We start from the raw sequence: 15,224 nt of genomic DNA, 5'->3' as shown, positions 1-15,224 counted from the left end.
TGGGAGGATATGATTAGGTATATGCAAATACTACATCATTTTATACAAGGGACTTGTGGTATCCTCAGATTTCGGTGCCTGAGGGGGCATGGGGGGTCCTGGAACCAATACCCCTTATATATACCGAGGGACGGCTCTAGTGACTTTCCCTATAGTATGTGCATAATAAATACAGGTAAAAGTCTGACTTATGAAGCTATAATCTCTACCTTGCTGGATCTTCTACAGAAAAGGCGGGAAATTCCAAATGAGCTTGTCCCAAACTGAGCTCAACTAAGCTGGACAACAATTTCAGTCTTCAAGTTCATTTTAGCAGTGCTAAAACTCAATTGTAGTGTGAGCCTTTGCTGTGTGACTTCCTGATGGCTTGTGCTCCCTGTTGGTGCGCATATCTGAAAATGAACAAAACAGGCATTTGGTTAATTATATATTTTTCAACCTGAACAAATTTTATTCCTGAAGTTAGCCCAGCCTTTGCTTGTTTATTTGCTACTCCAAATAAGACAGTGAGCTATGTGGGCTAACAGAGCAATTTTTGCATCCAAAAAATTACAACAATAATTTAAGAATCCCAAAAAGAAAGAGGAAGAGGAGGACAAGTGAGGATATTTATTTTCAACTAACACACTGTGTTCTCTCTACCAGCCACTGCCAGAAGTAAGAGACAGGCAGCAATACCTCTCCATCAAGAAGCATGCAGCCTTAGAGTCCATATGTTCTCTGAAATGCATATTTTCCAACATAGTGGTTCCCAGCAAGGACTTTAAAACCAGAATGGCCTGGGTTTGAATTTTGGCATCATCACTTACTGCTGTTTCATTTGTCAAGTTTTTAATCTCTGTTTCCTCATTTGTAAAATGGTAGTTTTATTATTGTTTGGAAGGCATTTCTTGATTATCATCATTCACATTCAATACAAACTGTTACCATTTGTATAAAAGTCTGGGATATTGCAAAGCACTTTGACATATGTTATTGTTTTTATCCCTAAGATGCCTCTGTGAAGTCAAGGAAAGGTATCGTTACTCCTGTTTTATGTGTAAGGAAATTGAGTCTGAAAAAGTTAGATGATTTGCCCATGGCCACCCAGGAAGACAGTCTTAGACTCAATCCCAGGTCTTCAAATTCACAATGCTATGCTCTTTCCCATCGGTACACTGCCTACTCCCTTACTAAAGGTGACCTGGAAGTCCTCTGGTTGCTGTAGGCAAAGATTTATTTCAAAAATCCATCTTCCTGCAACAACCCATAAACCAGGCAGACTCCAACCACGCCAGACAAATGCAAGTCTACTAAATGCCTTTTCTCCAGGACGACCGATATCAACAATGATGATCTTCACAAGAAATTCTTGCACATCCCCTGGGGCTTCCTGCCAGGAATCAGGTCATTTTAAGAATGCATTTAATACATCTATGCTTTGAAAGGCAACTGCTATTGGCATGCTCAGGAGCACACTATCACAAGGCAGCCCACTCCTTGAGCTTTGGCTGCTGAAGGCCAGGACAATTAACTGGCCTCCCAGCTTTTCATCACAGAATTCTCCCAGCATGGGATCTGAGTGATCTTAGGGTCAAAGGCCATTTGCCTGGGGTGTGCTCTCTGATGCAGAAATGTCTGGGCCTGGGCCTTGGATCGTAAAGCAGTATGGCTCAGATTTTCTTGAATGTAATCCTCAGTTTAAATTATATATATATATATATATATATATGGGAGGACCTTCAAGATGGCAGAGGAGTAAGCCATGGAGATCACCTTCCTCCCCACAAATACATCAGAAACACATCTACATGTGGAACAACTGCAACAGAACACCTACTGAACGCTGGCAGAAGACCTCAGACCTCCCAAAAGGCAAGAAACTCCCCACGTACCTGGGTGGGGCAAAAGAAAAAAGAAAAATCAGACACAAAACGATAGGGACGGGACCTGCACCTCTGGGAGGGAGCTGTGAAGGAGGAAAAGTTTCCACACACTAGAAAGCCCTTCACTGGCGGAGACTGCAGGGGGCGGGGCAGGGGGAGGGGGAAAGCTTCACAGCCACGGAGGAGAGCGCAGCAATAGGAGTGCGGAGGGCAAAGTGGAGAGATTCCCGCACAGAGGATCGGTGCCGACCAGCTCTCACCAGCCCGAGAGGCTTGTCTGCTCACCCACCGGGACGGCGGGGCCTGGGAGCTGAGGCTCGGGCTTTGGAGGTCAGATCCCAGGGAGAGGACTGGGGTTGGCTACGTGAACACAGCCTGAAGGGGGCTAGTGCGCCACAGCTAGCCAGGAGGGAGACCGGGAAAAAGTCTGGACCTGCCTAAGAGGCAAGAGATCATTGTTTTGGGGTGCGTGAGGAGTGGGGATTCAGAGCACCGCCTAAATAAGCTCCAGAGATGGGCGCGAACCGTGGCTATCAGCACGGACCCCAGAGACGGGCATGAAATGCTAAGGTTGCTGCTGCAGCCACCAAGAAGTCTGGGTGCAAGCACAGGTCACTATCCACACCTGCCCTCCCAGGAGCCCGTACAGCCTGCCACTGCCAGGGTCCTGTGATCCAGGGACAACTTCCCTGGGAGAAACGGCCTCTACCACCACAGGCTCACCCCGCATTCCGTACCCCTTCCTCCCCCCAGCCTGAGTGAGCCAGAGCCCCCGAATCAGCTGCTCCTTTAACCCCATCCTATCTGGGCAGGGAACAGATGCCCTCAGGCGAGCTACACGCAGAGGCAAGGCCAAATCAAAAGCTGAATCCCAGGAGGTGAGCGAACAAAGAAGAGAAAGGGAAATCTCTCCCAGCAGCCTCAGGAGCAGCAGATTAAATCCCCACAATCAACTTGATGTACCTGCATCTCTGGAATACCTGAATAGAATCATCCTAAAATTGAGGCAGTGGACTTTGGGAGCAACTGTAGACTTGGGGTTTGCTTTCTGCACCTAATTTGTTTCTGGTTTTATGTTTATCTTAGTTTAGTATTTAGAGTTTATTATCATTGGTAGATTTCTTTATTAATTTGGTTGCTGTTTTCGTTTTTGTTTTTCATCTTATGCATAGATATATATTTCTTTCTTTTCTTTCTCATTTTGTGTGTGTGTATGTGTATGCTTGTTTGTGTGATTTTCTCTGTACAGCTTTGCTTTTACCATTTGTCCTAGGGTTCTGTGTTTCCGTTTTTTGGGGGTTCTTTTTTTTTTTTAGTATAGTTTTTAGCACTTGCTGTCATCGGTGGATTTGTTGTTTGGTTTGGTTGCTCTCTTCTTTCTTTCTTTCTTTTTTTAAATTACTTTTTAAATTTTTTATTTTTAATAATTTTTTTATTTTAATAACTTTATTTTGTTTTTCTTTCTTTCTTTCTTTTTTTCTCCTTTTTCTGCTGAGCTGTGTGGTTGACAGGGACCTGGTGCTCCGGCTGGGTTTCAGGCCTGTGCCTCTGAGGTGGGAGAGCCGAGTTCAGGACATTGGTCCACCAGAGACCTCCCAGCTCCACGTAATATCAAACGGCGAAAGCTCTCCCAGAGATCTCCATCTCAACACCAAGAGCCAGCTCCGCTCAATGACCAGCAAGCTACAGTGCTGGACACCCTATGCTAAACAACTAGCAAGACAGGAACACAACCCCACCCATTAGCAGAGAGGCTGCCTAAAATCATAATAAGGTCAGAGACACCCCAAAACACACCACCGGACACAGTCCTGCCCACCAGAAAGACAAGATCCAGCCTCATCCACCAGAACACAGGCACCAGTTCCATCCACCAGGAAGCATACACATCCCACTGAATCAACTTTAGCCACTGGAGGCAGACACCAAAAATAACGGGAACTACGAACCTGCACCCTGCGAAAAGGAGACCCCAAACACAGTAAGTGAAGCAAAATGAGAAGACAGAGAAACACACAGCAGATGAAGGAGCAACGTGAAAACCCACCAGACCAAACAAATGAAGAGGAAATAGGCAGTCTACCTGAAAAAGAATTCACAGTAATGATAGTAAACATGATCCAAAATCTTGGAAATCGATTAGACAAAATACAAGGAACGTTTAACAAGGACCTAGAAGAAATAAAGAGCAAACAAACAATGATGAACAACACAATAAATGAAATTAAAAATTCTCTAGAAGGAATAGATAGCAGAATAACTGAGGCAGAAGAACGGATAAGTGACCTGGAAGATAAAATAGTGGAAATAAGTACAGCAGAGGAGAATAAAGGAAAAAGAATGAAAAGAATTGAGGACAGTCTCAGAGACCTCTGGGACAACATTAAACGCACCAATATTCGAATTATAGGGGTCCCAGAAGAAGAAGAGAAAAAGGAAGGGACTGAGAAAATATATGAAGAGATTATAGTTGAAAACTTCCCTAACATGGGAAAGGAAATAGTCAATCAATTCCAGAAAGCGCAGAGAGTCCCATACAGGATAAATGCAAGGAGAAACACGCCAAGACACATATTAATCAAATTGGCAAGAATTAAATACAAAGAAAAATTATTAAAAGCAGCAAGGGAAAAACAACAAATAACATACAAGAGAACACCCTCAAGGTTAAAACCTGATCTTTCAGCAGAAACCCTGCAAGCCAGAAGGGAGTGGCAGGACATATTTAAAGTGATGACACGGAAAAACCTACAACCAAGATTACCCTACCCAGCAAGGATCTCATTCACAGTTGATGGGGAAACCAAAAACTTTACAGACGAGCAAAAGCTAAGAGAATTCAGCACCACCAAACCAGCTTTACAACAAATGCTAAAGGAACTTCTCTAGGCAGGAAACACAAGATAAGGAAAAGACCTACAATAAGAAACCCAAAACAATTAAGAAAATGGGAATAGGAACATACATATCGATAATTACCTTAAATGTAAATGGATTAAATGCTCCAATCAAAAGACACAGACTGGCTGAATGGATACAAAAACAAGACCCATATATATGCTGTCTACAAGAGACCCACTTCTGACCTAGGGACACATACAGACTGAAAGTGAGGGGATGGAAAAAGATATTCCATGCAAATGGAAATCAAAAGGAAGCTGGAGTAGCAATTCTCATATCAGAAAAAATAGACTTTAAAATAAAGACTATCACAAGAGACAAAGAAGGACACCACATAATGATCAAGGGATCAATCCAAGAAGAAGATATAACAATTGTAAATATTTATGCACCCAACCTAGGAGCACGTCAATACATAGGTAAATGCTAACAGCCATAAAAGGGGAAATCGACAATAACACAATCATAGTGGGGGACTTTAACACCCCACTTTCACCAATGGACAGATCATCCAAAATGGAAATAAATAAGGAAACACAAGCTTTAAATGATACATTAAACAAGATGGACTTAATTGATATTTATAGGACATTCCATCCAAAAACAACAGAATACACTTTCTTCTCAAGTGCTCATGGAACATTCTCCAGGATAGATCATATCTTGGGTCATAAATCAAGCCTCGGTAAATTTAACAAAATCGAAAGAGTATCAAGTATCTTTTCGGACCACAGTGCTATGAGACTAGACGTCAATTACAGGAAAAACTCTGTAAAAAATACAAACACATGGAGGCTAAACAATACACCACTAAATAACCATGAGATCACTGAAGAAATCAAAGAGAAAATCAAAAAATACCTAGAAACAAATGACAATGAAAACGTGATGACCTAAAACCTATGGGATGCAGCAAAAGCAGTTCTAAGAGAGAAGTTTATAGCAATACAACCCTACCTCAAGAAACAAGAAACATCTCAAATAGACAACCAACTTTTACACCTAAAGCAATTAGAGAAAGAAGGACAAAAAAACCCCAAAGTTAGCAGAAGGAAAGAAATCATAAAGATCAGATCAAAAATAAATGAAAAAGAAATGAAGGAAACAATAGCAAAGATCAATAAAACTAAAATCTGGTGCTTTCAGAAGATAAAATTGATAAACCATTAGCCAGAAGATAAAATTGATAAACCATTAGCCAGACTCATCAAAGAAAAAAGGGGAAAGGCTCCAATAAATAGAATTAGAAATGAAAAAGGAGAAGTAACAACTGACACTGCAGATATACAAAGGATCATGAGAGATTACTACAAGCAACTCTATGCCAATAAAATGGAGAACCTGGAAGAAATGGACAAATCCTTAGAAGAGCACAACCTTCTGACACTGAACCAGGAAGAAATAGAAAGTATAAACAGAGCAATCACAAGCACTGAAATTGAGACTGTGATTAAAAATCTTCCAACAAACAAAAGCCCAGGACCAGATGGCAAATTCTATCAAACATTTAGAGAAGAGCTAACACCTATCCTTCTATCAAACATTTAGAGAAGAGCTAACACCTATCCTTCTATCAAACATTTAGAGAAGAGCTAACACCTATCCTTCTCAAATTCTTCCAATATATAGCAGAGGGAGGAATACTCCCAAACTCATTCTACGAGGCCACCATCACGCTGATACCAAAACCAGACAAAGATGTCACAAAAAAAGAAAACTATAGGCAAATATCACTGATGAACATAGATGCAAAAATCCTCCACAAAATACTAGCAAACAGAATATAACAGCACATTAAAAGGATCATACACCATGATCATACACCATGATCATACACCATGATCAAGTGGGGTTTATCCCAGGAATGCAAGGGTTCTTCAGTATACGCAAATCAATCAACATGATACACCATATTAACAAATTGAAGGAGAAAAACCATATGATCATCTCAATAGATGCAGAAAAGCTTCTGATAAAATTCAACGCCCATTTACAATAAAAACCCTGTAGCAAGTAGGCATAGAGGGAACTTACCTCAACATAATACAGGCCATATATGACAAACCCACAGCCAACATCATTCTCAATGGTGAAAAACTGAAACCATTTCCACTAAGATCAGGAACAAGACAAAGTTGTCCACGCTCACCACTATTATTCAAAATAATTTTGGAAGTTTTAGCCACAGCAATCAGAGAAGAAAAGGAAATAAAAGGAATCCAAATCGGAAAAGAAGAATTAAAGCTGTCACTGTTTGCAGATGACATGATATTATAGACAGAGAATCCTAAAGATGCTACCAGAAAACTACTAGAGCTAATCAATGAATTTGGTAAAGTAGCAGGATACAAAATTATTGCCCAGAAATCTCTTGCATTCCTATACACTAATGATGAAAAATCTGAAAGAGAAATTAAGGAAACACTCCCATTTACCACTGCAACAAAAAGAATAAAATACCTAGGAATAAACCTACAAAGGAGATGAAAGACCTGTATGCAGAAAACTGTAAGACACTGATGAAAGAAATTAAAGATGATACAAACAGAAGGAGAGATATACCATGTTCTTGGATTGGAAGAATCAATATTGTGAAAATGACTATACTACTCAAAGCAATCTATAGATTCAATGCAATCCCTATCAAACTACCACTGGCATTTTTCACAGAACTAGAACAAAGAATTTCAAAATTTGTATGAAAACACAAAAGATCCTGAAGAGCCAAAGCAATCTTGAGAAAGAAAAACGGAGCTGGAGGAATCAGGCTCCCTGACTTCAGACTATACTACAAAGCTACAAGACAGTATGGTAATCAAGACAGTATGGTACTGGCATAAGAACAGAAATGTAAATCAATGGAACAGGATAGAAAGCCCAGAGATAAACCCATGCACATATGGTCACCTTATCTTCGATGAAGGAGGAAAGAATATACAATGGAGAAAAGACAGCATTTTCAATTAAGTGGTGCTGGGAAAACTGGACAGCTACATGTAAAAGAATGAAATTAGAACACTCCCTAACACCATACACAAAAATAAACTCAAAATGGATTAAAGACCTAAATGTAAGGCCAGACACTATAAAACTCTTAGAGGAAAACATAGGCAGAACACTCTATAACATAAATTACAGCAAGATCCTTTTTGACCCACCTCCTACCGTAATGGAAATAAAAACAAGAATAAACAAATGGGACCTAATGAAACTTAAAAGTTTTTGCACAGCAAAGAAATGATAAAGAGGATGAAAAGACAACCTTCAGAATGGGAGAAAATATTTGCAAATGAAGCAACTGACAGAGGATTAATCTCCAAAATTTACAAGCAGCTCATGCAGTTCAATATCAAAAAAAACAAACAACCCAATCCAAAAATAGGCAGAAGACCTAAACAGACATTTCTCCAAAGAAGATATACAGATTGCCAACAAACATATGAAAAGATGCTCAACATCACTAATCATTAGAGAAATGCAAATCAAAACTACAATGAGGTATCACATCACACAGGTCAAAATGGCCATCATCAAAAAATCTACAAACAATAAATGGTGGAGAGGGTGTGGAGAAAAAGGAACCCTCTCGCAGTGTTGGTGGGAAGGTAAATTGATACAGCCACTATGGAGAGCAGTATGGAGGTTCCCTAAAAAACTAAAAATAGAACTACCATAGGACCTAGCAATCCCACTACTGGGCATACACCCTGAGAAAACCATAATTCAAAAAGAGTCATGTAACACAATGTTCATTGCAGCTCTACTTACAATAACCAGGACATGGAAGCAACCTAAATGTCCATTGACAGATGAATGGATAAAGAAGATGTGGCACATACACACAATGGAATACTACTCAGCCATAAAAAGAAATGAAATTGAGTTACTTGTAGTGAGGTGGATGGACCTAGAGTCTGTCATACAGAGTTAAATAAGTCAGAAAGAGAAAAACAAATACCGTATGCTAACACATATATATGGAATCTAAAAAAATAAAATGGTTCTGAAGAACCTAGGGGCAGGACAGGAATAAAGATGCAGATGTAGAGAATGGACTTGAAGACACGGGGAGGGGGAAGGGTAAGCTGGGATGAAGTGAGAGAGTGGCATGGACATACATACACTACCAAATGTAAAATAGATAGCTAGTGGGAAGCAGCCGCATAGCACAGGGAGATCAGCTCGGTGCTTTCTGACCACCTAGAGGGGTGGGATAGGGAGGGTGGGAGGGAGACACAAGAGGGAGGGGATATGGGGATATATCTATATGCATAGCTGATTCACTTTGTTATAAAGCAGAAACTAACACACCATTGTAAAGCAATTATACTCCAATAAAGATGTTAATATATATATATATATATATATTTGTTTATATCATGTGTACGTATGTTTATATCATGATCCAGTTACAGGTGCATTTGAAAACAGTGGGTAGAGAAATCAGTTTAGCGAGAGCAGCTAATACTTTAAAAATTAATTAGAGAATAGAATAGATTGCTTGTAGTTGTATTAAATATCTGTCTATCTATCTATATATCTATTCACCTACCTATCATCTAACAATTTATCTTTGAACTGGGACATCAGGTTTAATTTATTTCTTACTGAGGTTCATAGTCAAAAATTCTTGAAAAACCCCAGTTCAAAGGAATGTCAATAGAAGGGGGCTGGAGTTGGTCAGGATTTGAAGGGAAAGCCATAATATGGTTTGAGAAGATACAGGGATTCTACCCCCTTCTGACTGGGTTTTTTCAATGGCTCCTCACCCTCGTTACCCAGTTCCCCCCCTTCCTTGCTTGGCATACACAGCCATAGGTGATCCATCTGCTGACATCTCCAGCCTCATGGCGAGCCGCTCGCATCACCATCTCATCCTAAACTTCAGCAGCACCAAACTATTTGCCATTGGGGTAACAATCCCAGTTTCCTCATCCCTACAGGCTTCTGCTCATATGTTTCTTCTATCTAGAATTCCTGTTCTCACTGTGCCTTTGCTTTGGTAATGCCTGTTCATGCTTTCACTTGTTCACCTGAATCACCACCACCTACCTTCTCCAGGAAGCTTTTGTGCATCACTCAGCATTCATTCATTCATTTAGCATTTAACAAATATTTACAAGACACAGACCTAGTGCTGGAGATATTATGGTCAACCGGAAAGAAGCTCCTGCCCTCCTGGGAGTTTACATCTAATGGATGAACAGATGATAAATAAACAACTAAATATGTGATGTAATGAAGCAAGTTGAAAAAAATGAAGCACAATAAGAGAGGGATGGGGTAGTAAGGAAATCTTCACCTAAAGAGGAATTCTGAGCAGAAAACTGGGTTAGGCTACAGAGCAAGCCATGAGTATGTCTGGGGGAAGAGTATTTCAGAACAAGGGAACAGCAAGTGCAAACACTCTGAAGTGGAAGAGCGTTTGGTGTTCCCTGGTGGAGCTCGTTTATTCCTCCTCTGGGCAACTTAGCACCTTCTGTATACTTTTATTACACTGAATTATAATGTTCTTCTTTGTTTTTTCTACTTAAACATGAGCTTCTTGATGGTATCTAGGAACTAACTAAAAAGGGATCCCTCTACATATTTGAGTGTGTGAAGAATGAAATCAGTATATGATTAAGGAAATGACTGACAGAATGAATAAAAGAGTAAAGCTTTCCCCCTTCCTTCTTAGGATCCTCTGGAATAAGACAAGTATCTGTATCCAGGAGGAGCCCTGGAGAGGATATAATTCATTCTTGACTATATAGATAAGGAAATTGATACTCAGAGAAAAAAAGTCATTGCCTAGGGCCTCACTGGAAATTAGTGGGAGAGTCAGGGTTAAATTCCAGGTCTCTTGAGACATTCAGGTCTGGTCTAGTAATCTTTCCATCAGGCCTGTAGCTATATCCTGAGGGGAAGGGAGAAGCAGGGGAGACCTGCCTGTCTGTGCTCAGCATTCCGGCAAAAGCAGCACTCCAAGAAATATATACATTGAAAGGGAAACTCTGGAAAGGAAAAAAAGAAACAAACTCCCTAGAGCTACCTCAGCTAATATAAGAAAACCAAAAGAAAAGATGGGTAGACCGGTTAATTCTGTGAAAAATATGCCACATTAAGTTGAACCATCCAAACTCATTAGTTTGAAAAATATATTGCCTTTCAAAATATAGGTAGTTGTGTTAAATCAGGGTTTAGAAATTCCTCTTGGCTCTACAAATATTCAGTCTTGTGAAAAAAGATGCCATGCTCCTGAACATGTTTTCAACTGTCTAGAAAATGAACCTTAGAATATTAGGGCTAGGAGAAAAGAAACTACTCCAGGGACTTCCCTGGTGGCACACTGGTTAAATCCGCCTGCCAACGCAGGGGACACGGGTTCGAGCCCTGGTCTGGGAAGATCCCACATGCCGTGGAGCATCTAAGCCCGTGTGCCACAACTAGTGAGCCAGTGCTCTAGAGCCTGTGAGCCACAACTACTGAAGCCCACACACCTAGAGCCCGTGCTCCGCAACAAGAGAACCCACCGCAATGAGAAGCCGGAGCACCGCAACAAAGAATAGGACCCGCTCACCAACTAGAGAAAGGCCGCGCGCAGCAACGAAGACCCAATGCAGCCAAAAATAAATATTTTTTGGAATAAAAATATTGTATATTTTTCTTATAATAAAGCCCTTTATGTCTTAATTTCTATAAAAAAAGATACCTTAATGCATACATCTATTTACACAGGAATTAGTAGAATTGATGCTTAACTGTGCCTGGCTTTAGTTATAAATTGTGTTCACTAAGGGAGTCTTTTTTTTTTTTTCACACACACACACTGTATTTTATTTTTACAAGACATAAATAAACTGACACCAAGCATTGTAAATGGATGACCACAACAAAAGCAACAATGATTGCAATTACCGAACATGAAACACACTCACACTATGTCATAATATTGACATTCAGTCCAGTAATCCTCCACTGTAACAGCTCCTTTACTTTGCAGTGAAAATTGATTTGTATATTTTTTGCCTCTGGGTCCTTGTGGGATGTTTTTTTAAATTCAAACAGAAAGTCACAAAAATTATAATCATCCTCATCAGTTCACTCAGTCCCGTGTAGTTAATTATTTTTCATCTTGATCTTTTGTTACCACTTTTATGAATTCATCAGTTTTCCATTAGAGTTCTGAAAATGCTTATTCATTCAGTTCAGCAGTATAGTCAGTTACCAGAAACCTGTGCTTGTCAGAGTCTTTTCCATGAATTCCTTGAAGATGAAACCCTTTTATAGGAACATTTTTGCAAAAGCACCAGAGTACACCCGGAACTGTCTGTAAATGACAAAAGACTTCAAAATGACCACGGTTAAAGATTTGATGAAAGTTCATAATAACGCAATTGACAAGGAAATTTAGTTATTTCTGAGATATACATTTTAAAGTAATAACTAGTATTATGACTTATAACATTATACCAGAACATATAAGATTTTTAGAAATTTCATGTAATGTCTGAAACATTTATATTAACATATTTCCATACAAATAACCCAAAGAAAGTTTAGTATTAGTTGTTTTGTTTATTTGTTTTTTTATACTGCAAGTTCTTATTAGTCATCAATTTTATACACATCAGTGTATACAGGTCAATCCCAATCGCCCAATTTAGCACACCACCATCCCCACCCCACCATTGTTTTCCCCCCTTGGTGTCCATACGTGTGTTCTCTACATCTGTGTCTCAACTTCTGCCCTGCCGGTTCATCTGTACCACTTTTCTAGGTTCCACATACATGCGTTAATATACGATATTTGTTTTTCCCTTTCTGACTTACTTCACTCTGTTTGACAGTCTCTATATCCATCCACGTCTCAACAAATGACTCAATTTCATTCCTTTTTATGGCTGAGTAATATTCCATTGTATATATGTGCCACATCAAAAATAAATAAATATTTTTTAAAAATTAAAAAAAAAAACCTACTCCAAAGTCCTAATTTTATAATGTAGATGAGGAGGCAGAGCAGTGGTCTGCCGAGCCATGCCTACAACCCATGCCTGTTCTCTCTCCTGTCAGGGTCCTCCATCCCACCATACTGCCTTTAGCTTGCCCACTGTAAAAATTGGGTTCTTTTGCAGGGTGGGGGGCTTTTTTGGTTTTGGCCCCGCAGCGCAGTTTGCAGGATCTCAGTTCCCTGGATCAGGGATTGAACCCGGGCCACAGCAGTGGAAGCCCGGAATCCTAACCACTAGGCCACCAGGGAACCCCCAAGCTTGACCACTGTAGGTCATTTGTCTTCCTCAACTGTGTGACAAAATCTTTCCCCCCACTTATAGGATGGGGTCTATAAGGATAATTGCAAAGCGCTGGACTCTATTACCCTTTTCCTAGATCCCAAGATGTCAGAAGAAAGATTGCAACATGATCACATCAAGTTGTGTCAGATAAAAAGAGTTTGCAAGAATCTTAAATCCAAGAACCTCTTCCTAATTTGCTCCGTTTCTCTTTGACCTTCAAATAAGGCTTAATGAGAGCTGATCTCACAAATATCCGTTTTTCTCAGCACAGCTTATATTGAAAGGAGACTTGGAGATTCCTCCCAGATAACAATAAGGTTGTGAAATGTGCTCAAAGATAGTATCAATAATATGCCTTGGAGAGTTCTTTGCTTTTACATTTCTTAACTGATAGTCAAAGAGAATACTGTATATTTTTTAAAGTAAACTTTTTATTTTTAGAATAATTTTAGGTTTACTTTTTGTTGCAAAGATAATATTGGAAGTTCCCATATATCCCTCACCTAGCTTCCCCAGTTGCTAACATCTTCTATAACCATGGTACATTTGTCACAACTAAGGAACCAAGACTGGTAATCATTATTAAACTATATTTTACTTGGATGCCACTAAATTTTACCTAATGTCCTTTTTCTGCTCCAGGATCCCATGCAGAAAACCATATTACATTTGGTCAACTGGTCTCCTTAGCCTTCTCTGGCCAATAACAGTTTCCTCAGACTTGCTTTGTTTTTGATGACCTTGACCGTTTCGAAGACTACTGGTTAGAGACACTGCCCTTCAGTTTGGGTTTGTCTTATAACTTTTTTCACAGTTACACTGGTATTTTGGGTTTGGGGGAGGAAGATCACAGAGCTGAAGTGCCATTCTCATCACATCATGTCAAGGATACATGCAACCAACATGAGTGTCACTGGTGGTTGCCGTAATCACCTGAGAACTGGACTAAATAAAAATGACACAGCTTTTAAATCATGTGTCAGAAATCACCTCGTTTGCCAAAACTCTTCTCACTACACTTTCCAGGAGTTTGCAAAACGTTCCACATTCTTCTTCCCTCTAGTCCTTTGTTCATGCTGCTGCTTCTGCCTGGAACACAATTTCTCCTTTTGCCTTGGCTAATCCCCACTCATCCAACAATATTCAGTTCTGACCTTACATTTCTTCCGGGTCCCTCACTCTCTATTTAGGCAGGGTAGGGAATCCCTATTCTTTGTTCTCACAGAACCCAGCTTGGACCATTGGCAGGCTGCTTCATGTATACTTACTGTCTTACCACCTTGTTCTCATCTATGAGCTTTTTGAGGAACACGACCATGTACTACATATGTTTTTATCTTTAGTATCTACACATAGAAGGAACTTAAGCAATGCTCATTGAATAGATGAATGAATTGATAAGTCTGAGCCATAACACTGACCAATAAATATTATCTCCATTTTGAAAATGGGAAACTGAGGCTCAGTATACTAGATAACTTCCCCAAATTCACACAGCTAGTAAGGGCAAAGCCAAGACTCAATCCCAGGTCTTTTGACTACGTCCTTCTTTATAACTTCAACTTATTCTTAGAATCTGAAATTACAAGGGTCTGCCTGTTACCTGGTGATGTATATAAATTCCTTAGTATCTGCAGGTTGTTATTATGCCATCTTACCTCTTACCGTAGGTTCAGCTGGTACCATTTGGATCTTGACTACAGTGTTCTGATTTAGTTTAATGTACTTGGTATTGAGCCTTAACTGTAAGAGCCCCATATTCTCTCCTAAAATTTGATGCAGGGTCCCCAAGGGACTCCAAGAGCTTATCTCTTTCAAAGCAAATTTATTTTAAGAGTGTCCTTAGTGTTGGAAGACAAAATGTGATCACTTACATTATTTGCACTCTCTGCTCATAATATTTTTCCTAGAGAAGCAATTGCTAGTCCTGATTTGGAGATAATCAAAAGTCTCGGTTCATAAGGATTACCACATTTTGAGCTCATCTCTTTTTTTTAAATTAATTAATTAATTAATTAAAATTTTTGGCTGCATTGGGTCTTTGTTGCTGCACACGGGCTTTTCTCTAGTTGCAGTGAGCAGGGCTACTCTTCATTGCAGTGTGCGGGCTTCTCATTGGGTGGCTTCTCTTGTTGCAGAGCAGGGGCTCTAGGCGCGTGGGCTTCAGTAGTTGTGGCAC

The 15,224-nt window shown here is 39.9% G+C and overlaps 1 protein-coding gene and 1 long non-coding RNA gene across 2 annotated transcripts in view; both read right to left on the bottom strand.

Moving 5' to 3' along the window:
• LOC114895601 overlaps nt 1–279 on the bottom strand; it is a 252,062-nt gene extending 251,783 nt beyond the window's left edge. Inside the window, exon 1 of the long non-coding RNA XR_003793598.1 lies at nt 210–279. This is a non-coding gene — a long non-coding RNA (uncharacterized LOC114895601). The remainder of the gene's footprint in view (nt 1–209) is intronic.
• A 13-nt stretch (nt 280–292) lies between these two features.
• Nucleotides 293–15,224, bottom strand: part of LRATD2 (LRAT domain containing 2) — a 92,518-nt gene continuing 77,586 nt past the window's right edge. Inside the window, exon 3 of the transcript XR_003793596.1 lies at nt 293–392. The gene's annotated coding sequence lies outside the window, so the exon portion shown is untranslated. The remainder of the gene's footprint in view (nt 393–15,224) is intronic.

Source organism: Monodon monoceros, unplaced genomic scaffold (genome assembly GCF_005190385.1).
Source record: "Monodon monoceros isolate NGI ecotype Baffin Bay Population unplaced genomic scaffold, NGI_Narwhal_1 Super_Scaffold_14, whole genome shotgun sequence".
Lineage (NCBI taxonomy): Eukaryota > Metazoa > Chordata > Mammalia > Artiodactyla > Monodontidae > Monodon > Monodon monoceros.
This window is presented reverse-complemented; position numbering and strand designations above follow the sequence as displayed.